We start from the raw sequence: 27,095 nt of genomic DNA on the forward strand, positions 1-27,095 counted from the left end.
TCTGCCATGACCATAAGTAGAAGGGCGCTGGGAAGATATTTCCAGGGCTGAGGGGCATTGTGGCTTATTTTAGCAAAGAGCTGTAATAATGGCAACATTTTTCACTTCTCTGCATGTGATTGTTTGTGTGTGTGTGTATGTGTGTGTGTGTGTGTGTGTGTGTGTGTGTGTGTGTGTGTGTGTGTGTGTAATGATGTCCACCAAACAGTCCTCGTGGAGTAGTGGATAGTTTTCATGCCTCGAACCCGGAAGGCGATCCTTGTCCTCGTGAAGTATTTGGCAATTGTTCAGATGGCACTTCATGGTTTCCTGACCCCTCTCTTCAACGGTAGACATCAGAGATTCACTATGTCAGTGTTGGATTCTAATTCTGGCACCAGATTAGTATGATCGATCTGCTTACACTGGTTTCAGACCCCCCCCCCATTCACAACGAGAGCCATTCCAACACGTTCGACGCTTCACATACAGTATACTATCCATGCCATTGCCCAGCCGGATTATCATTAATTACAATGTCGATGGTATTTCCTGGGGATAGGCCAGGGGGTCCTGCAGTGGACGCAAATGCTGATAATTTATATACACAAAGCCTACCCCCCCCCCCCCATAGTACGCTGGTGGCGTAATCGGAAGCGTGCTGGTCTCGCATTCGCTTAATTGTGGGTTCGAATCCCACACTCATTACTGATTCCTAGCTGTGACTGTTGTCTTCACCAGCAGTCCAAGCACATAAGGCAAAGGTGACGTTTCGGTCACATTTATGCACTGGCGTAGACTCCTCACCTTCCATTACCCTTATAAGGGCATGGCCGAGCCAAAGCTCTTCAAGAATGGAGGGTCGCTCTGGTCCTCGCCACCCTATTTGGGTGGAAAGCAATGCAGTAAGTGACAGCTCTTCCATAGCAGGGCCCGACAGCTGGAGCTGGTTTACCAATTTTTTTAGGAACAACATAAGGTTGGAAACCATTTGGGATGAATTTTCGAAATTGGTTTCGAGGATAAATATATGTTATACATACATACATATATATATATATATATATATATATATATATATATATATATATATATATATATATATATATATATACACACACGTATATGACACACAGGAAACCCACAGCCGGAGAAAATAAACTTCCTGTGTGTCATTTACAAATGTGCTACTACATTTCCGTTTAGAAATATATATATATATATATATATATATATATATATATATATATATATTTATCAAGGAGTTCGGTAAATACCTCCTTGCTATTGGCTGTTGACCTGCAGTAATTACCTTGGGCAAGTGTTTGACTTCCGGGGGAGTGGGACTGAATTGTAGTATCATGAGAGGAGGTCTGAGTAAAAAGTAAAGAAATGTGCAAAAGTTTTGCGAAGGTACGCAGTTCGTTCAAAGACGAAGAAGAAGCAGAACAAGGACACGTCTAGACGCCAGAAAAATGCTGGCTATGCCCTCCACCCGCCTCAGCTGTGCATTCAATGTCTGTGTACAGAGTGGTGGTAAATGACAACTCCACCTGACACTTATCGTAGACTCAGAATCATCCAGTGTCTATCAAGGAAGACTAACGCCCTCTTGTAGTTTACATAAACTATATAACTATATATATTTTCTGTCGCAGTTTGGGCGACAGTCGTTGTTCAAGATTTGGTCCCCGACTCTCCCGCACTGCCCCTGACGTGTTGATTCCCTATGCCCCAGTGTCAGTAACTGTATTACAAACACTTACGAAAAATTCAGCCAGAAAATACGTAATGGGTTACCATAAGAATAAACAAAAAAGAAAACAAAAATGGTGAGGAATATTAGATCGCTGGAGGAGCGAAGAAGAGAAAGTCTTTACACGGTCTAACGGTTCGTCGAACGCGGTTCGACAGACACGTGTTTAAAGTGATGTGTGAACGGGGTATTTGGTTGTCGAACACGTTGTTCGACAACCAAATACCCCGTTCACACATCACTTTAAACACGTGTCTGTCGAACCGCGTTCGACGAACCGTTAGACCTAACCCCCTGTTAGGGGCCAAAGACAGTGGAGAATATAGGCATGAAGGAAGAGAATGGATTGGAATGCAAGTATGGCATCGAGAGCTTTTACAGATAATGGCGGAGAGTCGGGATGTATTTATCTAGTTGTATTTTACGGGAAGGGGAGCTATGCTTGTGGTGTCCCGTCTTCATATCTCATTTTATCTAAACTGTTTTTAAATTCATGTATTGTTTTTGCACACACCACTTTCTCATCTAGCTTGTTCCAAATGTCTATTACTCTGTGGGGAAAGCTGTTCTTTTTTCAGATCTCTTCTATAAGTGTCCTTCTTGATTTTCTTTCCATGTCCTCTTGTATTTCTATCATCCCATTTTATTAGGTCCTCTCTATCAATAGTTTCTAAGCCTTATGGAAGTAGTGCATGCCTCTCGTTACAATGTTTTCCGGTATAGCTTTTGCTCTGGGTAAGACCGGGGACTAGGCCTGACGAGGATCTTGATATCAAAGAAACTTTCATTTCTCCACCTGTTTATGACTGAATGTTATAGGGATGGACTGTGTTTAAGGCATCAGAAAATAAGAAACTGGGGGATATACAGGAAAGGTTCAGAGCCGAAGAGGAACCTCGGGAAAGGATAAAAGTGGGCGGTGGTCCCCTGCGGCACCAGTGCCAGGGGTCGGGGGAGCCGGAGTTCGGAAGCGGTCAGGAACATGGTGTTGGACAGGAGCGACGGAGGTACAGGAGGGAATACAGAGGGATGAGAGTGTTTGGATGGGAGGTGTTGGGGGAAAGGCAAAGGAACCAGGAACACCCGACGGGATGAGAAAGGGGAGAAGGAAGGGGAGTTTTTGGAAGTTCATGGGAACGCGCGCGGGTCTCTCTCTCTCTCTCGCGCGCACACACACACACACACACACACACACACACACACACACACACACACACACACACACACACACACACACACACACACACACACACACACACACACACAAAAAAAAAACCTACACCTACCTACCTACCTACCTCGTGGCGTTGTGGTTATAGTTCTCGCCTGCCACTACGGCGGTCCGGGTTCAGCCCAGGACTGAAATAGTTTCAGTATCGCTTCGCTGCGAGATGTTACTCTAACTCTCGTGGGCAAGGAGTTGGGTGTGTGCGTGTAAGGTCACAATATTACCCATAGATCGATCATACGAGCCCCGGGAGGTTGATAACTGTCGATCACGAGTCCAACACGTGATATAAGACCATGGTGAATCACACACGCACTCCGCCGCAGAGAGACTGACCGACTGGCTCGCTAGTGAAGCTGTCACCTTAGCCCCAAGTTATTGGGCGGCCGGAGGCAAGTGGACGTCGTCGCTGGCCGTTCGGAATCGTTCTCTGGACCTCATAAACGATACACCTTCTGGGCTTGAAACCTAATAACCCCTTAGACCCCCTCCCAAACTGTCTCCTGATACATATAGTGTCGACTAACATAAGTTAGACTAGGATCTCTGTAGTGGTGTCCGACTTCAGAGGTTTAGCTGAAATCATACCCGCCTGTAAGAGACCGGAAAATATAAAGATTATTCCATTCTTGTTAACGACATTATATTCATTTGCTTCAACTGACAAGAATAACAAACGAACCGTATCTTAAAAGAAGTAAGATACAGAAGAGGTATTCGTGAAGTTTAAGGCCCATGTCTTTAAACAACCCTTTTTACGAAAGAGGGACTACGAGTGTTCTTTGAATCAAACTTGTGTTTCTTATACTCGAGTGACTTCGTTCATTATTGTTCCAAGTGGCCCCTCAGTCTTCAAAGATTTCAACGAATCGGCACGACAGCGAGGGCAAGTTGCTCTGTACAATAAGAACATAAAAATGAAGGAGACTGCAAGAGACCATAAGCCCTACTCTAGGCAGTGTCACGAATTTTTTTGTAAATAAATTTGTGGCACATTTTCGCGGTTTAAAGAAAAGATGTCGAATTTTACGAAATTTTGTATATATCCGAATGTAAAAAATTAGGAAGGTCGAATTCCCAAACTTTATAACCATTTTATTATTGAAAAACAGGAACAGAGGAAGTTGGGCGAGAGAGCAGACTGGAGTGAAAGGTATCACAGAGACTAAATAGAAGTGGAACTGAACAGGAAAGTTAGTGCGAAAGAATAATGGAGCAGTGTGTTACTGAGTGGACGCTCCGAGATGGAAAGCGTGTAAGAGGGAGACCAGACAGAAAGTGGAGAGACAAGATAGAGAACTTTACAGGAGTGACGTGGCAGATTCATTGAATGGCATTTTTTTTTTTTTTTTTTTTTTTTTTTTTTTTTTTTTTTTTCAATGGACTCAAGATGTCTGATTAATTGATTGATTAGCGACCATTGTATTTCGAGAAACCTTAATAATAAGTCCGGCCTCAGGAAGGGAAGATGGGGGAGAGGAAAATAGGGCATTTGAGCTCCGATATCGGAGGCAAGGAGGGGGGGGGGGGAATTAGGCATAAAATGGGGCGTATGCAATTATATAGGAGTTGGTGTTGAGGAAAAAAATGAAATGAAGAAGCTGAAGGGAGAAACGAAGTGAAGTCGAACTGTACGTGGAAAAAATAAAATCAAGGATGGAATAGAGGAGATAAAAGGAGGGAGGAAGAAATTAAATACAACGAAAAAGAAAAAAAAAGAGGCGGGGGAGATATGAGAAAGAGAAGGTTAACAAGATGAAGGAGGAAGAAAAGATGAATAGAGAAACAAATAGGAGGAGAGAGAGGACGAGGAAGAAGAAAAAAACTACGACGACGATGAAGAAGAATCATCGTCGAAGTTTAGGGAACCACCAAATGCCCTTGCTTACTTGTAGGTGAGGATGAGCGAGTTGAAGAATGGAAGAGTGGACGAAGGGAGAAGAATAGGTCGAGAGAGATGAGGAAGAAGAGGAAGGCTGAAGGGTGAGTAGGGGAGGGGGTGGTGTCAGTGGAGGGTGAAGGGACAAGAAGTGTAGGGGATACGTGTCTGTGTGTGGGGGATCGCGATGAGAAAGCGTGACTGGGATAAGGGTGGGGGAGAGGATACATTACCAGAGGAGATAAAGAGGGTTGGCAAGACGTGACTATGAATACCTTCGCCAGGCAACAAAAGCAGGAGTGAATGAAGGTTACGGGACAGAAAAAACTTGGCAGTCTCGTATAAATGAGAATACATTCAAGAGGATTTAAGTGAATTGAGCGAATGCATTACTTGGGTGATGTTTCATTGGCTCAATAGATTTATTAGAGTGAAATCAGAAGTTCATCACAGTGCTGAAGAGGGTTGGATAAAAGAAAACGAGAACCCGGAAGCCTTCTAGAGAGAAATCAGGGTGAGCTGGGAGAGGGTCGATGACATTGTATTGTTTTCGTTCACGTGGCCTTATGGCGTTTTCATAACTTTACTAATAAACAAAGTCGCCCACCTGTGTCGCACTGAGACCATCGTTCATCTATTCATATTGAAGCGATTCTAGTTTTGAAAACTAAAGGAATACTTTCAATATTACTGTAAGCCACCAACGCAAGGCAGGAGTGCTTGAAACGAAGCTGGACAATGCAAGTGCTCATATGGACCTCTTTACTAAAGAAAAAGGAGAGGAGCCTACGCCAGGAGTCGCGTAGCTGCGGCAAGAGCCATCACCATTGCACTCTGCGCTTGGACTGTTAGGGTAGGTAACAGTCACTACTGGGTATTGGAGAGAAGTGCGGGATTCGAACCCACAACTAAGCGAATGCCAGACCAGCATGCTTCCGATGACACCACCAGCGCACTTCATTATAGACAAGGGTTAATAATTCCCTGGTGTCATGCACCTACATATTTGCACATATTTGGTTCCCTCCCACAACCTAGACTATAGCAATGAGACATGAGCCTGCAGGACAACAGGTTGTTCAACTAACTAGTGGGTTAGGTGAAGGGAGTGAGTGAGTTGTCCGCATCAGCCTGTGCTCGTCAGACCAGGAACGGACAGTAAGTCACTGTCAAAGTGTGAAGAAGTGGACACTTGTTGCCTCTAGTACCTTCAGATGAGGACAGCCTTCAGCTGAGTAGAGAGTGCCTCAAGAGCTTCCAGTAGGGTCAGGCGACTTCTTCCACAATTTCCATCGTCAGTGTAGCTTGTTCAAGACGCTCAGTGACCTCAAGGCTGTACCAGAAGCATCATCTTCTGCGAGGCTTGGAAAATAGTAGTTTTCGGTCATAGTTATCCTTCTCTGTAGACTGGTCGACAGTAGAAGGACCGGGTTGCGTTGATTGCAAAGATTCCACTGAACGAGCAAGAGCAGCCACCAAAGCGTGTAGTGAATGGAATAAACTCCCTGCAGAAGCAGTGCACTGTAGTGCAGTTCGAAGTTTCAAGATTAATTTAGATAAACACCTAAGCAATATGCTGTAATGTGTCATTTATTCTATTCTGTTGTATTTATTTATGTATCTAATTTTATTTATGTTTATTTTATCATCTAGTTAATCATTTATTATAGAGTATTGTTATTTTTCTGTTTGTTTACTATTTATCATTATCTATTTATTTGATTGATTGATTGATTTATTATTTTTCCAGTATCTGATCTAGTTATGGACCAAAAGGTCTCTTGTCGGCATGCTCTTACTTTGTCATCCTTTGTAGGTACATTTTGCTCGGTGCTATTATCGCTTAACGATGATCGTTCCTATCTCAATGATAATCGTCCAATGATTGTCTAGACCTAATTCTTATTTTTGAATGGGTTTGTTTTACTTCGAGCTGCAAAGTACGAGGCTGATAATTTTAATCGAATCTGCCAACACGTTTACCCAGTCATGATGCCAGAAGGGAGGTAGGTAGGATGCGCGTCATCCGGCATTGGTTGTGGTTGGAGGCTTATAATGTTACCGAGCAAAACATAACATAACTTGCCACATGCAGAGTCGTTCTGAGAATCTGTGCCGTGACTGTGTACAATAGATGAGAATTAGACCCTTCCATGCAGTTCCACAAATCATCCGGTTTGATTCATGAGCACTACCTTTCTATGATTAATTTTATTACTGTGTTGTTTATATCATGTATAATGACACGAATTAATGTGTCAGGAGTGGAAAAATTATTTTACAAAGATGTGTGCTTGATTAGTTTAATTATTCTAAATATGTTTCAGATATGACATTCAGAATGTATAATTGATCATGAATATTCCTGAGGGTATTTACGGAAAATATAATCGGTGAGCAGTTGTCAGCCACTTCTTTCTAGTGAGCAATTGTCCAAAACTCTACCACCAGCAGTGTATGGATGATCCACATATTTGAGGACATTTTGCCACATATTTATGTCATCTCATATTACTTGTGGCTCATAAGCATTATATTATGTTGTTGGGAGTCTCATGATTTCTGTGTTGAAATACGAGTATGTTCAAACGTGTAAGAAAAGAAAACTAGTAAATAAGTAATTTAATATACAATAAAGTGAAATAACAAAGAAATTTATAACTACTTAGGGAAAATTTATTCCCGTTGTGTCATATTTCAAGTGATTTATCAGTCGATCAACAATACCAAAACTACATTGTCCCTGAAATTTTGTAGATGTACAGTATAAGTAGCCATATTATTTATATCCAGTAGCCATAATATGAATTAAATATTTCTTTCTTCACGCTGCTGGGCAATTGTTAAGAAGAAAATGCCTACCTTTGTACTTCAAAGTTATTTCTAGAATAATTACACAATCAGCATTAGATACTTGACTTGTAAAAACTGCTAGAAAGAGGCTAGGTTTGTTCAGCGCATTGCACAGACGAGTGTAGACGGGTTTGCACTTGCCGCAACCTATTTCCAGTATCCTACACATCAGTCTTCAAAACACACACACACACACACACACACTACGCTGCGGGGTGTTACTCCAGCTCTCGTGAGTGGGTAGTTGGTTGTGTGTGTGCGTGTAAGGTCACAGCATTACCCATAGATCGGTCATATATGAGCTCTGAGCTCTCTTCCGGGAGGGAAATAACTGTCGATCACGAGTCCAACACATAATACAAGACCATGGTGAATCACACGCACGCACACACACACACACACACACACACACACACACACACACACACACACACACGCGCGCGCGCGCGCGCGCAGGTACATTACCTGGGGGTGGAGTTACTAAAATAATGTCCTGCAGCAGGGCAGCTAGTGTGAATTGGCAACTTTGACGACAAAATATCCCTCAGGCTATGTATGTATATAATAAGCGTTGCTTCTAGTCTCACTAACAGGAAATTTGCAGCCCCAGAACGGCTGGCAACAGTCCTTGGGCCCTCTAGTAGATCTCTAGGAAGAAACTTTGGACTGTTGTCTGTGTTGGAGTAGTGTGGGAAATGTGCTAACGGTAGAAGGAGGGCTGCAGCTCCCGTTGTCAGCTTTCCTCAAATGAAAGGTTAAAGTAGATGGAGAGTTCTTGGATCCAGTATAGAGACCGAACATCAACCTCTCTGGGTTGCATCTTTAGATGAGTGACGGGAAGATGATTCTCACGTCCATCTTGCATGACTAACGTTTGCAGGTACCTGGTATTGGTCCCTAGTCAAGAGGAAACTAGCACAACGTTTAACTTTTTTTTTTTTTTTTTCCGTAAAAGAGAAGTCGGTAAAGTTTGGCAGAAACCGCGAAAAACTAAGTTAAAAAGTTTGTGTTTTCACTTACAGCTTAAACACGAAGCTGCAAATATGAGGTCATGATCAGGGGACTAGAGGACACTGGAAGAAGTCATTGGAGCCATCAAATGGTTGGGAGTGTATGATTATGTTGCACAAGAGAAAAATAATGAAATTTATATATTTGAAAGGCAATTTTCAGGTGAACTGAGCTCCTGGCGTAATCGGGAGCATGTAGGCCTCGTATCTTCCTAGTCACAGGTTCGATTCCCGTACTTTCTCCGGTTTCCAGCAGTGACCATTACCTGCCTCAACAGTCCAAGCGCATAATAAGTCAAAGATGACGGCATCGGACAAAAACTACACGCCTCCTGCCGTAGGCTCTTCGCCTTTCTATCAGAACAGGTGAACAAAACATGTAAAAGGTTCAGGAGGCTAATATGGCATATCAGAGTTGTATGCTTAATCATATCCTTTCCTTTAATTAGGCAATTTATTCATTCATTCGTTCGGGTATCTATATGTATATACTAGCCATGAAGCCGCTCTCCGGCCGGAGTTTTGGCTAACTCCTGCGTAGAGCAAATGGGCCTTTGGTCTTAAATGATAATCTAAAAAGAATAGAATAAATAGCTCATTTAATTTAATCTTATTCAAAAGAATTGTCATCTTGTTGGGCGTAAGGATGTAAAAATTCTTTGGATTTCTAACCTTGGAGCATCGAACATAGAGCTGCCATTGAGGAAAGGATGGTTGTAGAAGGTGCCATCCAACTAAATTCAGTGATTGGCCTTGAGCTTTGTTGATAGACATTGCAAAATTAACTTAGAAGCTGAGATTCCTTAGGAGTCGGGGTTCCTTAGGAAATGGAGTTCCTTAGGAGATGGAGTTCCTTAGGAACCTGGGTTTCTTAGGAGCCGGGGTTTCTTAGGTGCCGGGATTCCTTAGGAGCCGGGGTTCCTAAGGTGCCGGGGTTCCTTAGGAGCCGGGGTTCCTTAGGAGCCGGGGTCCCTTAGGAGCCGGGGTTCCTTAGGAGCCGGGATTCCTCAGGGGCCGGGGTTCCTTAGCAGCTGAGGTTCCTTAGGAGCCGGGGTTCCGTAGGAGCCGGGGTTCCTTAGGAGCCGGGGTTCCTTAGGAGCCGGGGTTCCTTAGGGGCCGGGGTTCCTTAGGAGCCAGGATTCTTTAGGAGCCAGGATTCTTTAGGAGCCAGGATTCTTTAGGAGCCGGGGTTCCTTAGAAGGCCAGGGGTCCTTTGGAGACGGGATTCCTTTGGGGCCATGATTCCTTTGTGGCCGGGGTTCCTTAGAAGCAGGGTTCATTAGGAGCCGGGGTTCCTTAGATGCCCAGGGGTCTTTTGGAGCCGGGATTCCTTTGGGGCCGGGTTCCTTAGGAGCCCCGGCTCCCAAGGAACCTCTTGAAAAGTTATATTTTGTATATTCAGGGTTTCCATTCAGTTAATTCTGTATTGCCAAAATATAACTTGAACTCTGGGCATCACCCTGATTCCAGAATGGTATAATACATCCAGGTGCGTGCATTGATTGTAAATTTAAAAAGCGGATCCACATACAGACATACACTGGGTTTTATTATTATAAGAGTATATTTACTTGTTCGTTGATTTGTTTGTTAATAGTTATACAACCGTGTTTGTGTGATCCATTCGGTAGTTAAGAGATACTTCCTTGAATTAACCTTTCATGTCATGCCAATTTACAAATTATGAAAATAATAGTAATAATAATAATAACAATAATGATGATGATGATGATGATAGTAGTAATAATAGAGATTAATAATAATAATAATGATGATGATAATAATCTAAAAATATGAAAACAAGAAAAATAAAAAAATAAACAGAAGTGGAGGGGGGTTGAGTTACAACTAACTTTGCTAACTGACTCGTTCGTTGAACCACCCACCCACACCCAGCAGCTACAGACAACCATCACTCTCCACCAGTGGTTCATTACCTTTCTATTGCCTGTAGCCTTTGAAATCTAGACGAAATTTTTCGTGTCTCCTTGTCAAAAACTTATAGTATTAACAATAAAAGCAACATAGGTGACTGATACAAATTAACCCCTCCCCCCAAAAATGTCAATTACTGAAGCAGAATTATACACGTAGAAAAAGAAAAATATTGTTAATCCCCTTTGTAAACAGATTATTATTTTGCCTAGCATGCAGGTTTAAAGTTTCGTGCATCCCCCGTGGGACTACAAATACCACTACTTCTTGTTCCCATCACCAGATTGATGACGTGCACACGTATATATTTTAACGTTGTTCAAAAATATGTCCAAATGGCGGTTAGGCCCCTCAGCCATACATCTGAGCCCCAAACGCTAATGAAGAGCAAATCCGTCCTGAGTACGCGACAAAGGCAATTCCATACTGAGGAATACGTAGAGTCATTGTGGTCGCCGTTAATCTACTCTATTTCCCTGAAAGTGATTCTCAGTAGCCAAGGGATTCCAGCATGACCTAGTTTGGGATTAATATTTCTCGTCTGTCCTGTGTTCTGTTTAAATAAATTTTTCGTTGATCTCATAAATTCTTTTTAGCACAAGCGTTTCGGCTAATGAAAGGTTTGTAGCGATTTTACAGAACACTTCTTGTATTCAGGTTTTAGACAATCCACATCCCTAACATCTGGTTACGGGGACGTCAATTCGTACATTGGAGACTTATCCTGCATCCCTCCATTTAGGTACGATGACGCCCATGTAGGTGTCATGAGGCGCGAGTAGGTACACAAGGATGCCGACGTCGGCATCTTTATATATATATATATATATATATTTTTTTTTTTTTTTTTTTTTTGAAGTTCACAGCAGCTTCTGTGTTCACGACTTTTTTGCTGAGAAGTTCTACATCTCTGATGATGGAACGGTGAGCAATGGGTAGCTCCCATAAAAGTTGTCCGAAAGACATAGAAAGTTCTTGTAGATGAAGAACACTTTATTAAAACAAGCTTTCGACCTACATAGGTCATCTTCAGCTTGTTTTAATAAAGTGTTCTTCATCTACAAGAACTTTCTATGTCTTTCGGACAACTTTTATGGGAGCTACCCATTGCTCACCGTTCCATCATCAGAGATGTAGAACTTCTCAGCAAAAAAGTCGTGAACGCAGAAGCTGCTGTGAACTTCAATCAAAATTGTCTACATGAGAACCTGCTACCGAAATACACCAACATATATATATATATATATATATATATATATGTATATATATATATATGTATATATATATATGTATATATATATATGTATATATATATATATATATATATATATATGTATGTATATATATATATATATATGTATGTATATATATATATATATATATATATATATATATATATATACTTTTTTTTTCGGATACTATGAACTGGTTTGATCGCGCTCTCTGTATTTATTATTACTCGGAGTAAAAGAGACTTTATATTTTATAATGCGAGTAGTGTGATGAATCGTACTTTTGGTAGCCGATGCTACGCGCGAGAATTTGAGTCGTACTGAAGTGGTTAAATTTTATTTAAAAATCCCAGGTTAAGAAACGCTGTTGCTATAAGAAAGAGAGAGAGAGAGGTGGGAGGAGGAAGGGGAGTTACTTGCGGCCGAGGGATGAGAGGGGGAACCGGGTGATAAGGCCACTTTTAAGGGGCAAGAGGAAGACGTGTGGTTGGATGGGTGGATGGCAGGGAGAAGAGGGACAAGATAAGAGTGAAGCAAGTGACGAGCCTGCTCCGATCTGAACACAACCTCGAGTCACACTCGAAGTGTTGTCGCGAACAGTACAGTCTTGCTCTTGTGTGAGTGCAGGAAATTATCGGACCATATAATAGAAGGGTCTCGTTAAGAAAATCCTGGCGTCCGTTCTTGAAATTCTTCAGGGTGTGCCGTGGGAATTCGGGAACTACTTAGGACGTAGTTCTGGGTTGTTCAAATGGGGAACTGCAGTAGTCTTTCAAAGGACCTGACGTCGCAGTTAGTGAAAGGCATAGGGAGACGTAAATACTTTCTACTCATAGACTTTAAACTGAGATATCCTGTGATTCTTTAAATAATTTTTGAAAATATTGGTGTTATTACTAGTTTCGCCTAAGTTTTGCGAAGATGTCTAGGAAATCTTGAATTATGGTCACTGCCGTAGTCTCGGGCGAAACAAGCCACGCCTACTTCATTTCCAGACCAATCTCGTGCGTCTCGCAACCAATGCGCGTCATTCAAAGAACGATCATGATTAGAGATAAACTGGGCTGTGGCCTCTTTCTCCCAAGAGAGCTGAGGTGCCTAATTCACCGTATGACGAATAAAGTCACGCTGTATTTCACATTCTTCATAATCAGAGTCGTCTACTGGGGATTCTTGGAAACAGTGGCAATAACAAGTCATGGATACAGCACCACTGATCAGTTTTTTTTTAAAAGACTGAAAATATTTGAGCTTAAAGAAAAAGTTCGAATTAATTCAGGCTGGAGGTCGGGAAACCATCTTACCCATGAGAGAGCCTTGCCAAATATTGCTAATGTCATTATCGTTATCATCATTATTATTATAATTATTGTTACTAGTATTACTATTCTGTTTTTATCAGTAGTAATTGCAGCAATAGAAGCACTCATTTCCTCATTTCGTTTCTTTGATGATGATGGACGAAGACATTAATATTACTCGTGATATAGCTTTACTCTTGAAAATGGTGGTTTTGGTAATGGTTATGACGATCAATCATTAGGATATACGTTTATTTGCCGAGACACAGAATATGAACGTCTTTATGAAATTTTGCTCATTGCCATTGGGTTATATTCGTATACTACGAATGGAGTCACGTTCATATCTGTGCTTTCTGGCCATCATTGCAAAATGTCATTAATTGTGTTGTCTCAGGGCACTCAGGCATACCAGATAAGCCCAAGAGTTTAGAATACTTAAAGATAGTAGTGCTCGGAAATGTAAAAAAGAAATAACATTTGATAAAAAAGATATAAGAAATAAATATTTCTGGGTTCTTGGAGTGAATCTTCAAGTTCCCGAGGTGGTACTCGAAACTTGGGGCTCCTTATTAGTGTTTCCAGAGTTGTGGATGGAGGTGGACCTCCCTCACCCCATTCCTTTCCTTCCCTTCCCCCTCCTCCCATCATCCACATTCTTCTCTGTTTTGTACAGTCGCGAAGGAAATATTTCCTAATCGAATGTTGCTCATGGTTGTTTTTTAATTACGAAGTTGTTCCTATTCCTCCTTCTTCACTTCCTCCTCCTCCTCCTCCTCCTCCTCCTCCTCCTCCTCCTTCGACATTTTCCCTTCTTTCCCTTCCTTTTCCTCCTCTTCCTCCATTTTCCTCCTGCAACTGTTCCTGCCCCCCCTCCTGGTACTCCTCTTCCCCATTTTCTCCCTCCTCCTCCTTCTCCTCTCCTCCTTTTCCTAATCTTCCCCTTCTTCCTTCTTTTTTCTAATTTTCCCCTTTCATCTCCTCCTCCTCCTCCCCCCATACCCTTACTCCTCCTCCTCCTGTTCCCCTTCCTGATCTTTCTCTTCCTTCTACTTTGCCTCCATCTTCCTCGTTCTCCACCTCGTCCTCCTCCTGTTCCTCATCCTTTTCCTTCTTTTCTTCTTCCTACTCCTCCTCTTATTCCTCCCTTTCCTCCTCCTCTTCCTCCTCCTCCACCTCCTACTCTCTTCATTGCTAGAAAATTTTTTCCTCCTTTATTTCCGAGCCTGTGACTTCATTATCTGCCTTTTTCCCAAGATATCAGGATGACGTCGTTAGGCGCATTTTAGTGTCTGCCTGGCGGTGGTGGAGGCTCACACCGGCGGCGTTATTTACGCCATGGTTTGCTGGTATACCTACATGGATTGATTATTGATGTACATGTGCATGCATTTGTGTGTATATATATATATATATATGGATTCACATATCTATGTGCTACGTGCAGACTGTCGTGGTGCGTTAGAATACGAATTCACTTCGTTCTTGAATGGGCTCGAGTTCTGTCCCCAACACCTGTCAGTCGTTGCAAGTTGCCTTGGCTCTCACAGAACAAAAGGCGACGGTGATGACTAGCTTGAGCAAAACACCTATCGTAAGCTCTCTTTCTCTCTCTCTCTCTCTCTCTCTCTCTCTCTCTCTCTCTCTCTCTCTCTCTCTCTCTCTCTCTCTCTCTCTCTCTCTCTCTCTCTCTCTCACACACACACACACACACACACACACACACACACACACACACACACACACACACACACATATATATATATATATATATATATATATATATATATACTGTATATGTATATATATGATAGAGAGAGAGAGAGAGAGAGAGAGAGAGAGAGAGAGAGAGAGAGAGAGAGAGAGAGAGAGAGAGAGAGAGAGACCATACAGTCCGCTGTCATAGCTCGCAGTGGTGGCTGCGAATATCCTCCTACGACCCACGTCACGTGACTGGTTGGTCAACCCAACACTTTTAGTCTTCGCTGAACTCCGTGATTGGTAGATGTATGGAAGGACGAATCTTTATACTTACGCGTGCACACACACACACACACACACACACACACACACACACACACACTAAGTTTTATATTTTTAATCATCGTTTGCATTGTATTATTGTCAGTGTACTACTGCTACTGAAATAAACCTTTTATTATTATTTATTATTATTACAAACACACACACACACACACACACACACACACACACACACACACACACACACACACACACACACACACACACACACACCTCGTGGCGCAGTGGTTAGAGTTCCCGGCTGCCACTACGGTGGTCCGGGTTCGAATCCCGCCCAGGCCTGAGATAATGTTAGTACCGCTGTGCTGCGAGTTGTTACTCCAATTCTCGTGGGCGGTGGTTGGGTGTGTGTGTGCATGTAAGGTCACAGCATTACCCATAGATCGGTTATATATGAGCCCTGAGCCCTCTTCTGGGAGGGAAATAGCTATCGACCACTAATCCAACACGTGATCCTAGGCCATGTTGAATCACAGACAGACACACACATAATATATATATATATATATATATATATATATATATATATATATATATATAATATATATATATATATCAACTAATCAAATCAGCCATCCTGAGTCCACTGCTGAACAAAGGGCTCTTTCATAACATTTCATGATTCACACGATCGCGCCAACAACTGCCGTGTCACTCTTGCAAACTTCTCTATCTCTTCACTTTCTGCCTGGTCTCCCTCTTCCACGCTTCCCCTCTCGCGGGGTCCATTCAGTAATACACTTGCTTCATCGCTCATCAATCGTTCGCGATAACTTACCTGCCCAATTCCACTTCATCTCTTTCCCCGCCTCCACAATATCTTACACTCTGGTCTGCTCTCTCACTCAACTTGCTCTCTTTCGGTCTCTCAGCGTTATTCCCATCATTAATCTCTCAATTCTCCTCTGTGCCGTCCTTAGCTTTGTTTACATCGCCTTCGTTAGTTTCCAAGTCTCGCACCGCCGTCCCATGTGGGTATCACTGGAAATGAACAGGCCGATGCTGCAGCCAAAGCCGCCACTAGGCTCAACCATATAACAGACCAAAAGATCCCACATACAGACTTCAAACAAGTAATTCATCGTTATACAATGGAAAAGTGGCAAGAACAATGGACAAGGCTGGACGGTAGTTACAAGTTAAAAGAGATTCACCCCTTGGTGAACCCTTGGAAGTGTCCTTCTTTGGACAGAAGGTCAAGTATTGTTCTAACAAGATTGAGAATTGGCCATTCCTACATTACCCATAAATTTTTGATGGAAAGTGGAGCAGAAAGGCTGGCCCCCCCAATGTCCCACTTGCCAAGTAGTTTTTACAATAAAACACATTTTAATTCAGTGCCCTGCATTCTCTATTAAGCGCAGGGCAAATTTTTTAACAAATTTATCTTTTAAACAAATTTTAGGGGAGGAAGCTCATGTGAAGAATGTTTTTAAAAGACATCGGTTTATTTTATGAAATTTAAGATTGTGTATATGAGTGCTTGTGAGTGTATGTTGTTGTTTGTGAATGTTTATTGTTTTTACTGTTTTACTTGAATTTTTATCTATATGAGATAAATATGCGCTGAATGGCCTACCGGCTCCGGCGCTTGGCCTTCGAGCCAAATATTTCATAAATCAATCAATCAATCAATCAAGTCTCACACCCGTAGATTATTGCTGATAGAATGCATTGATTGGTAAACTTTACGTTATTTTACATACCACTTTCAAACCAAATGTAACACGCCTTTTTATTTCATTATCATCATCTTTGGTCACTTTCACCATCTGGCCTAAATTATTATACTCTCACTATCGATTATAATCTTTTTACTTTGAACTTTCGTGTTGGTCTTTGGATTTACTCATTAATTTTTAAACCTATTTTGAGACTTTCCTTGTTTAGATCATTCTGCATACTTTGAAATAAAAATAATATCATCCGCAAATCTTAGGTGTTTAAAGTATTCGCCATTGATCTTCAAACCTTTCTCTTCCTAACTCAACTTTTTGAAAATCTCTTCCAAGCAAGCTGCAAATGGTTTGGGTGAAATTGTATCGCCTTGCCGTGCTCCTTTCTCGATTTTGATCTCTTGTATTCTTATGTAGTCGAATTACAGGTGTACCTTTCGCATAAGTATTTTCTAGATCCCTTAATACTTGTTCGTTTGCACCCTGCTTGCGCAGCGAGTTTAGTATTGCTATTTGTCCTACCCACTCAAAGGCCTTCTCATAATCTACAAAAGCTAAAGAGGTTGGGTTCCATCTAAAACTTGTCTTAGTCTATTTGTAAGGATCTTGTAGAATACTTTATGTTTGATAGCAAACTAATCGGTCGATAATTACTAAGGTCTATTTGGTCTCCTTTTTTATTAAACAAAATCACTATAGCATTGCACCAGGATTCGGGAACGCTTTCTTGATGTAAACACTGAGTGTACAACTGAGCTCACCTAATATGAATTTATTTCCCTGCGTCTTTGAAAAGATCTATCGATATACCATCTTCCCCAAGTGTTTTCCTCGTTTAATATTTTAGAGCAAAATCTACCTCTTCCTTTGTAATTTCTGATACACTAATAACGTTTACAGGTGGATTTACTGACTCATCTACGGTCTTCGACGAGTAAAGCTCTTGGTAAAATTCTTCTACTCTTTTTACCGTTCTGTCTCTGCATATAAGGAGCTCTCCATTTCTGTCTTTCAAAGATATAATTTGCTGTCTTCCTAAAGCATGTCTGGGCTCGGTCCCTTTATCATTTTTTCCTTTCTGAATAGTTTCCTGTATTTCATTCATGTTTCTCTTTCTCTAATCTCTGCCTTTTGGTGAAAAGCTTGTGTGTGTGTGTATATATATATATATATATATATATGCGTGTGTGTGTATGTATATGTATATTATTTTTACACGTCTGAGCTTGGTTCGAGTCCTTAGCTGGACCACGCATCTGTTTCCGTATATATGCTTCCATCGAGCTCCTCGTCAGTCTCAACAGTGATAGCATGGAATTAAAATGAATTGATGTGGCCGGAAAATTATATATATATATATATATATATATATATATATATATATATATATATATATATATATATATATATATATATATATATATATATCCGGATACGGGACCTCACCTATACCAATTGGACGACAGCCAGGCTTCTTATCCAGCGGGATAAGTCTGCACGATGTATATGCTTCAAGGTGCTGACAGTCCTCAGTCGCCAGTTTCCTCGCCAAACCAGCGATGGCCTCCTGCGGTCCCCCCGCCGCTGTCCCAAATAGGCTGGTCCAAATCCTTTCTCTCAAAGATCACCTCGTGGGGTAGGAGGTAGTCACCTTTGAATTTAGTGTTCAGGTTTGCTGGTCTTGCTGTTCGATGTTTTTCATTCAGGATCTTCAGCGTTTCCTCGTTTAGGGGTAGAATTCCTGGGTCTTCATTTTCCCCTGCGAACGATCTCATGGCAGCCGCAACCTTTCCCTGCCTCATCTTATCTGCAAAATTCCTGGCTCTGTCTTCTGGTCTTTTCTTTCTGTCGGTGCCCTTGTTGAGTCTATCTTGAATAGCCTTTGCTTCCATCATTAGTTGCTCCACTTCTCCATTCTCCCACTGTTCCATCCTCCGTTGCAATGCCTGGGTATTCTCCGAGTGCTTTGATTTTCTGTGGGTCCTCTGACACACAAGGTATGGAAGGATAGCCATCGTTTTGAATACCAGCGGGGCATAGGGAGATGAGTTTATTGCATTGCATTTAGGCGGGGTGAAGAGGTTTCCTGGGGAGAAGGCAAGTATCCTGCTGTAGGCGTCGTCCAGCCACTCCTCAACCATGGGCTGCTGCCACGTCTGCCAGAACCTGCCCTCCTCCCTCCCACCCTGCTGCTCTTGATGACGTGGGCTTTCGTCCTTCGACCTCAAATTCGTGGGATCACTTCCCTCTTGTGAGTCCCCATCACATGTTCATCTCCATCACAGTCTCCACGTCTTCTCCCAGTTGACCCCTCCTCTCCTCCGGATGTTGTTCCCCTCGATTTATGCAATCTCCTCCTCTTCTGCAGTTCGTGCACTCTCACTTTTGACGCATGCGCATTGTCTGCAATTTTGATGCGCAAATGCACAAACGCAGCATGTTTTGATGACCATCACGTGTGGGGCTCCTAGTATTTGGGTAGCTTAAATGGACAGTGCTAACATCACCAGTCCCCACCTGTGCCAGCCTCAGAGCACCTCTTTGATATTATAATTACTTCCATTTGGCACTACTACTACTACCACTAGTACTCCTTTTCCTCCTCTTCCTCTTCCCCCTCCTCCTTCTTTGCTCGGATATGCCCTTGTGCCCATATGTGTCCTTATCTGGTTTGACGTTTAGAGTGCCGCACCTCTCCGAAGCTTGAATGCCTCTTTTGACCCCTTCCTTTCTCTCTCAGCTTTCCCTCTCGTCTCTATATAAAGTATGATTCCCTCATCCGAGCTCTTGTTTCTATGCGACAATCAGACGTCTTAAAACATTTCAAGAAACGCATCATTAATTGGTCTGCATGTCTACAACATCTAGCGGTACAGCAGCCAGGTGACCATCCAACGCATCTGTTGTATGAGGATTGAACTATACTTCATCTATAGAACAAGACACCACGTGGTGACAGAGAGGGGAAGAGAGAGAGAGGGAGAGAAAGAGAGAGTCTTTGCAGCTCCACAAAGGATCACTTAAGTTGAAGAATTTGTTGCTTAGTTCACGGGCTGTTGGATAAGGAAATGGGGGGTCAGGGAGCGGAATCGGAGGAAGTGAAGGGAAGACGGTGCAGGTGTTGCAGGGGAAAGTTAAGGGAAAAGACAGAGGATGAAGCAGGAGCGAGGCGGGACAGGATATGAAGGTGGTGGGGATGAAAAAGGGTCGTCTAAACAGACGATATCGTAACGTATTTACGATGAAGTTCGAAAAATAGCAGTTGTGGGAGGGAAGAAGTGTGGACGACGAGAAGAGGAAAAAAAAAAAAGACGTGGAGCGTGTAAGAGAGGAGGAGGACGAGTGAAGGGAGACGGGATAGGAAATATATAAAATGTGGAGAGAAAAAGGGTGAATGAATGAAAAGAAAAGGGAACGAGAGAGGAAAATCAGTAATAGATAAAGAAGTGTCGCAGAAAAGCGAGTGGCATTTAAATGGAAAAGAGGCTAAAAAAGATATTCATTTTGTCAGAGAGAGAGAATGGAAGACAAAAGGGGTGTGAGAGAGTGAGGGGGAGAAAGGAAAAAGAAGAAAATACGACTTTAAAGCCGCGGTAATTTTGGTGGCGGCGACGATCAAAAACTGACGGCCACGGACTGGGTCCTCCTCGATCTTGTGGTGGGTGGATTCCCATCATTTTGGAAAACCAAGCATCGTGCATATATATATATATATATATATATATATATATATATATATATATATATATATATATATATATATATATATATATATATATATATATATATATATATATATATATATATATATATATATATAATATATATATATATATATGTATGTGTATATAGATGTATGTGTATATATATGTATGTATATATGTATGTATTATATGTATATATATATATTATATATATATATATATATATATATATATATATATATATATATTTTAACCACAATACACCTTAATTCTAAACCATCAACATCGGGAGACCCGATGGATACTAACATGCAGAAATTGAAATGCGGTATTGCCAAGGACTCGAACCCGGCTAGCGCATGCCAAGCGCTGTAGTGACTTACCGATTACGCTACTAGAGAGATGGCTTAGAATTATAGTGCATTGTGGTTGTTAAAATGTATCTCTAATCACTGGAACCCATTCAGTGTTGTACACACCTCTCATGGCTCTGTGGTTAGAGCTCTGGCCTGCCACTACGGAGGTCCGGGTTCGACTCTCGCCCGGGGCTGAAATAATATCAGTATCGCAGGGCTGAGGGGTGTTACTCCAACTCTCGTGGGCGGGGAGTTGGGGGTGTGTGTGTGTGCAAGGTCATAGCATTACCCATAGATCGGACCTACGAGCTCTGAGCTCTCTTCCAGGAGGGAAATAGCTGTCGATCACGAGTCCAACACGTGATCCAAAGACCAAGTGAATACACACACACACACACACACACACACACACACATATATATATATATATATATATATATATATATATACAGACACATATACACATACAATATTTAAAAAATTCTCGATTTTTTTTTTTTTTTCTTTTTTCTTTTTTGAAAAGAGTATTTCGGAAGTCATGCGACCATGAACTTTTGTTTTTTCTAGCCAGACGAAGCACTGATGTACGGAAAGAATGTATGATATTTGACTTTTGTGGAAGGCGGATGTTGCGATGTTCTTTGGGATGTTAGTAATAGGGAATGTCACCAGACCAACCATGAGCAAACTAATATATTTTATAGCTATAATTATTATTATCATTATTATTGTTATGTTATTATTATTATTAATTTTTATACTATTATTGTTAATATTATTTATTATTATTATTATCATTATTATTATTATTATTTATTATTATTATACACAATGGAGCAAGTGAATGGAACAATGCAGGCTAGCTTGTTGTGGAGCAACCACCACACGACTGGAACGTAGACAGGAATATAAGAAAAATAAAAATATAGATATCAGAAAGAAAAGTATAAGACAGACAGAACAAAATAGATTGTGAATCAGTCCAAACCGGAATTATTATTAATATATAGTAACACAAGAAAAACTATATGAAACATAACATAAACTACATTTCCTTATTAATCTATTAACATATGACTTAAACTTGGTGACACTATCTACTGTTTAAGTATTTCTATTCGAGCATAGAAAAAAAAAACACGTTGATACCGGCTCCTACAACAACTCACCGGTTGTAAACTGGAGGAGTGTATACTGTATAGTTGACGTGCACATGCAAGCCCAGAACACATACAATGGATGAGCTGGCTTTGACCTCATCTTGTACCGCATGCAATCTAGTCTGACATTACGACGATGATTAAAATCGAATAAAACTTCACTACCAAGAAGAATACGATGAATTAGCCACAGGCGAGTTGATCGAAACCTCAGAATATCCCATAAGATTTCCTTAAAATACCCGGCTTACGAGCAGCAGAAACAACCATGGACCGAATATGTCGCTCACATGTCAATTTAGTCAACGTGACGCCCAATATTTCAGGTCCCTCGCATTCCTGCAGAATTGAACCGTTCAGGAAGAGATCACCGTGAGGTGGATTCGATTAACATGGCGAGATCGTGAACACAGACTCTTAAATGCCATATTCCTTCTTAAGTTTTTAAGTGTCAAACTTTTTTTTTCTGGCGCATCATCACCTGAAAACAGTTCAGTCACTCCGGAATCCATTTTTAGAGGTTTTAGTATTTTGTTGTCGTTTTTCTGGTTGTGTGATCGCTGACGTGTGACCAGAATAGAGTTGCAGCTACGGTCTACGAGTTCTTAATTTCAATGACCAAGGCTTGGACCAGGGGACAGTGCAACTTCGGTGGATAAGGGAGGGACTGGGAGAGTATTTAGTATTTTGTCAACGATAGCCAGCCCTTACACAGCATCTCACCAAAGTAGTGGAGTTATAAAGGCAAAGGAAATATTTAAGGAGGGTAGCAGACGGGAGAATAAAAACTGAAAGGTATTACTTCTTTATTGGGGTGAGTTTAGGGAGAGGAGGAGAGGGAGTGATGAATGGGGGATGAATAGAGAGAAGGAGCGAGAAATTTATTGTTAGTTGAAGACTAGGATAAGGATTGGTTTCCTTGTAGCATTCAGTTGCTAGTCAACCAGTTTACTCTTTTTGACCCAGGAAAGTCCACGACTTTGACCCAACTTGAGCACAATCTAGGAAGTCACTTTTACTGTGCCGTAGTTCACAACAGTAATCATAATAATGATAAAAAAAAAGATAAATGAAATCAGTGATCCAATATCAAAACTCACCACCAGCAGCCGTGACAAATTCTTTGCATTGCTTATTCACATCATTTATATAACATCATACATTGTCACCTCCGACACGTACGCTTAGCTTAGTAACGATTCCGTACTTTTTAGGAAGGACATAACACATTTCATTGCCTCCATTGTCTATCGAGCGTGTTATAGCGCGTTTGCGGCTTCTTTAGTAACACAAGTACTCGTCGGCGAAGACCCGAGGGGCGACAGCAAGGCAAGATGTTCCAACGCGGGACGGAGCAAACGCTCATGTTCATCAACTACCTGATCCTCTTCCTCGTCCTTGCCATCCTATGGCTCCTCTGGATCAATCTGCTCTAGCACAGGTGCGTCGACAAGTGTTGGAAGATGTCAAACTAATTAAAGAACAGATGTATATGTAGGTTGAAAACCATTGGAGAAAGCGTGTGTATGCAAGGGTAGATGTTTGTATGCTGGTCCATGCATAGATACATGAGCTAGTGCATGATTAAATGTCCGGATGAAAGGATGGGGTTTAGTGTTGTCTTCTCAGTGTGGGTCTATATATAGATTTATGACTGTATAACTAAACGTGCATTTGCAAGTGTGAAGGCTATCTAGTTTAAACATAGATTTAAATTACAGAACGCTTTAATTAAGCTTGCGTATGTAGGTGTGGAGTTTTATCAACCCAGCTGGGTACAGCTATATAACTAGATATCCATATATTTGAAAAAAATGTCATGTCACGGGTGTATGATATATCTAAACGTGTGTGCACTTGTAGATTAGATAAACATGTCTAAATGGTCATGTATTCTTTGCTAGTCTAAGGAAAGACATTTTAATTCGTATTCATTATCAAAAAGTTCTTATTGCAGGTAAGTAATACATAGTGTGTACATGCGTCCATGTCCTCACGTTTGTAAACTAATGTAAGCAGATATACATATGGTATTTCACTATCATTTTACTATCTTCTTCCACAGGTGCGTGTACAGCCACAGGTTATCTTCCATATCCTAACCACAGGTGCGTATATGTATTTAGATACTGTCGAAATAATTGAAAGAGGTACTCATACATACATCGCCAAAATCATCAAATAAGTACATTTTTACATGCATTGCTAAAGTGCATAATGATTTTGATATATATTGATATTGCAAAGGTGCATAAAGAGGTGGGTTGAGTGTTCCCTAGAGAAGCATATCAAGCACGCATACTTTGACTTGCATCGGGTGATCCAAATGAACCCCGTCTGCTTGAAGAATGCCGCAGACTAGTCTGGAGGTGTCTGACTCATAATATATATATATATATATATATATATATATATATATATATATATATATATGTGAACAAATCTAAAAAACGCGTGGTTCACAAAATCTGTAATAAAACCACTTGGAAAATAAATTAAAGGCGACCGTACGTTTTCGTCTATTTAAGACATTTTCAAAGTTCTGTCACCTTTCATTTTATTTTCCAAGTGGTTTTATTACATATATACATATGTATATATATATATATATATATATATATATATATATATATATATACACATATATATACATATATACAGTATATATATATATATATATACATAAACATGTTTATACATACATACCAGTCAGCTATTCGAACTCCACTGCTGAACAAAGGCCTTTACCAAATACTACTATATGAGTCGTATGACTACACCACATCGCTCCTGCAAACCTCTCTGTCTCGTCTTTCCACATTATGTCCGATCTTCCTCTTCCACGTACCATATTGCAGCATGCAGTCAGCACCACACTCGCTCCCTCTCCCATCCTCCTTTCTGGCTAACTTTCCTATCCAATTCCATCTCTTCTCCTTCATCGCCTCCACTTTATCTTTCACTACAGACTGCTTTCTTGCCCAACTTGCCCTTTTCCTTGCTTTTCAGCGTTATTCCCAGTACTGATCTCTTCATATCTCTCTGTACACTTCCTAGCTATGTCGCCATCGCCTTCGCCAATTTCCAAGTCTCACAACTGTAGGTCATAGCTGGGATTATACATATATTGTAAACCTTGCGTTTCAGACATATAGGTAGAGGACGTCTCATGATGTTCCTATGGCAAACAGTGTTACATTATGGGCGCAGATTCCCAGGACAAAACATATGTCTGTATGTTGCCCTTTGCCATTTAGAATATTGAAAAATTTTGTTCCATGGTCGATGAGACGCTGTCTTTCAAGTTGATGGTTGTATTATTTGGAAATAATATGTAATAGCTCTGGGAAACTCAGCTCAAATAATCTCTTCCGAGAGGATTTTCTCGTGTATTTTCTAAAATCACCCCATCTCTAGAAGATCAAGCGCCTAAAAAGTAGCTACAAATCTTGCTACTATATTGTAGACACAAAGATCATTTTTGAAACAATTATATAAAATACTAAGACTTTTGGAAAGCACATTATCATGTCCAAGGTCTTTGTGTTCATCCCGTACATACTGTATGTTTTTGACTGTTCCACTTGAGGGATGACGTTATATTAAAGAAAAAAATAAGGATGATATGGGTAGATTGAAAGAGAACTGAAGGAAAGGAAAGGTAGAGGTGGAGGAGGAGTGGGGACCAGTGGAGGGATGTACATTGTGATGGAGGGAAACCCGGCACATGTTGGATAGAAAGGGGCCGATGCCGTCAGGGTCCGTCGCTAGTCACGCTCCCTCTAGGGTGGTGGTGGCACCTCACTCCTGCCACGACGGTACGCCTCCAGGTCTCAGGGAAAATTCCCTGTGTTTAGGTTGTTTGGAGGTTCACCGTGGGGATTTGGTTCTCGGAGTGATATTACTTTTCCTTAATGCCAAACGATTTCATTCTGCTGAAGGTTGATCCCGACCCGAACTGAGTCTCAGTCGACTCAGATCCCACTCAGTCCTCGGTCCAGACCTCATCAAGCATTAAATGTAGCCCAAATGTTAAGCTCAGGAGGAATTTTTGTGTGAAGCTGTGGTATGAGAATTAAGAAAACATATATTGAAAGCATTTGACATATCATTACAATATAAAGAACTGCATCAGTTTATATATATATATATATATATATATATATATATATATATATATATATATATATATATATATATATGTATATATATATCAATCTGGTATATAAAGTATCATATCAGTATCTTTGATGAGGCACAGTCTTTGTGGTTGAGTAGTGTTTGATTGATTTTTACGTAATTCAAAGGTAGGTATAGTTTAGACATTTAAGAATCAATATTGTAAACCAGATGAATATAGAATATTAGTTACTAATTGAATAATATTCACCACAGTCTTTAATAAGATATGTTTCGAAATCAGGTATGCTGGTATTCAGCTGATTATATGCACTGCAATTATCTCCGACAGACCCAATCGAAACAAAAACGAAGGTGGCGAGGATAGTGTGTGCTATATGACAATACCAAGTTGCTGTCTATCACGCCTTTCCTCTTATCACCTTGCCCATACCAATTATTCTTCGTATATACACCAGACGCAACGTTTATTAAATTACATCGTCGTCGTTGTCGTCGTTCGTTGGTGTCGTGTTATCGTTGTTGTCGTCTTTGTCGCCGTGGCCGTCGTCGTCGGCCCTTCATATACACAAGGACCCCCACACCTTACGAGCTCTTGATCGAACCTGACACAGCTTGCTTTCATCAGTCACTACGTTGCAAGGTTGAGGGCAGTGGGACGTCAGATGCAGTGAAGGACGCAGAGGACTCAGCGATATTAAATGCAATGAGGAAATAAGGGAACGACAGGTTTGATAAAAAACGCCTGAGGTTTATAACATCAAATGTTGCAGGTTTTGGAGAGGATTGTATTAGTATGTTGTCAGCAATTTTCAGCGTTTCTTTCTGGATAATATCGCACAG

At 41.1% G+C, this 27,095-nt stretch overlaps 1 protein-coding gene across 1 annotated transcript in view; it reads left to right on the forward strand.

Moving 5' to 3' along the window:
• The first annotated feature begins 12,359 nt into the window (after window positions 1-12,359).
• Window positions 12,360-27,095, forward strand: part of LOC143033481 (ligand of Numb protein X 2-like) — a 769,238-nt gene continuing 754,502 nt past the window's right edge. Inside the window, exons 1-2 of the mRNA XM_076198968.1 lie at window positions 12,360-12,489; window positions 23,327-23,553. The gene's annotated coding sequence lies outside the window, so the exon portion shown is untranslated. The remainder of the gene's footprint in view (window positions 12,490-23,326; window positions 23,554-27,095) is intronic.

The sequence above is a fragment of the Oratosquilla oratoria genome, chromosome 15 (assembly GCF_046742065.1).
Source record: "Oratosquilla oratoria isolate Oo_2021 chromosome 15, ASM4674206v1, whole genome shotgun sequence".
Lineage (NCBI taxonomy): Eukaryota > Metazoa > Arthropoda > Malacostraca > Stomatopoda > Squillidae > Oratosquilla > Oratosquilla oratoria.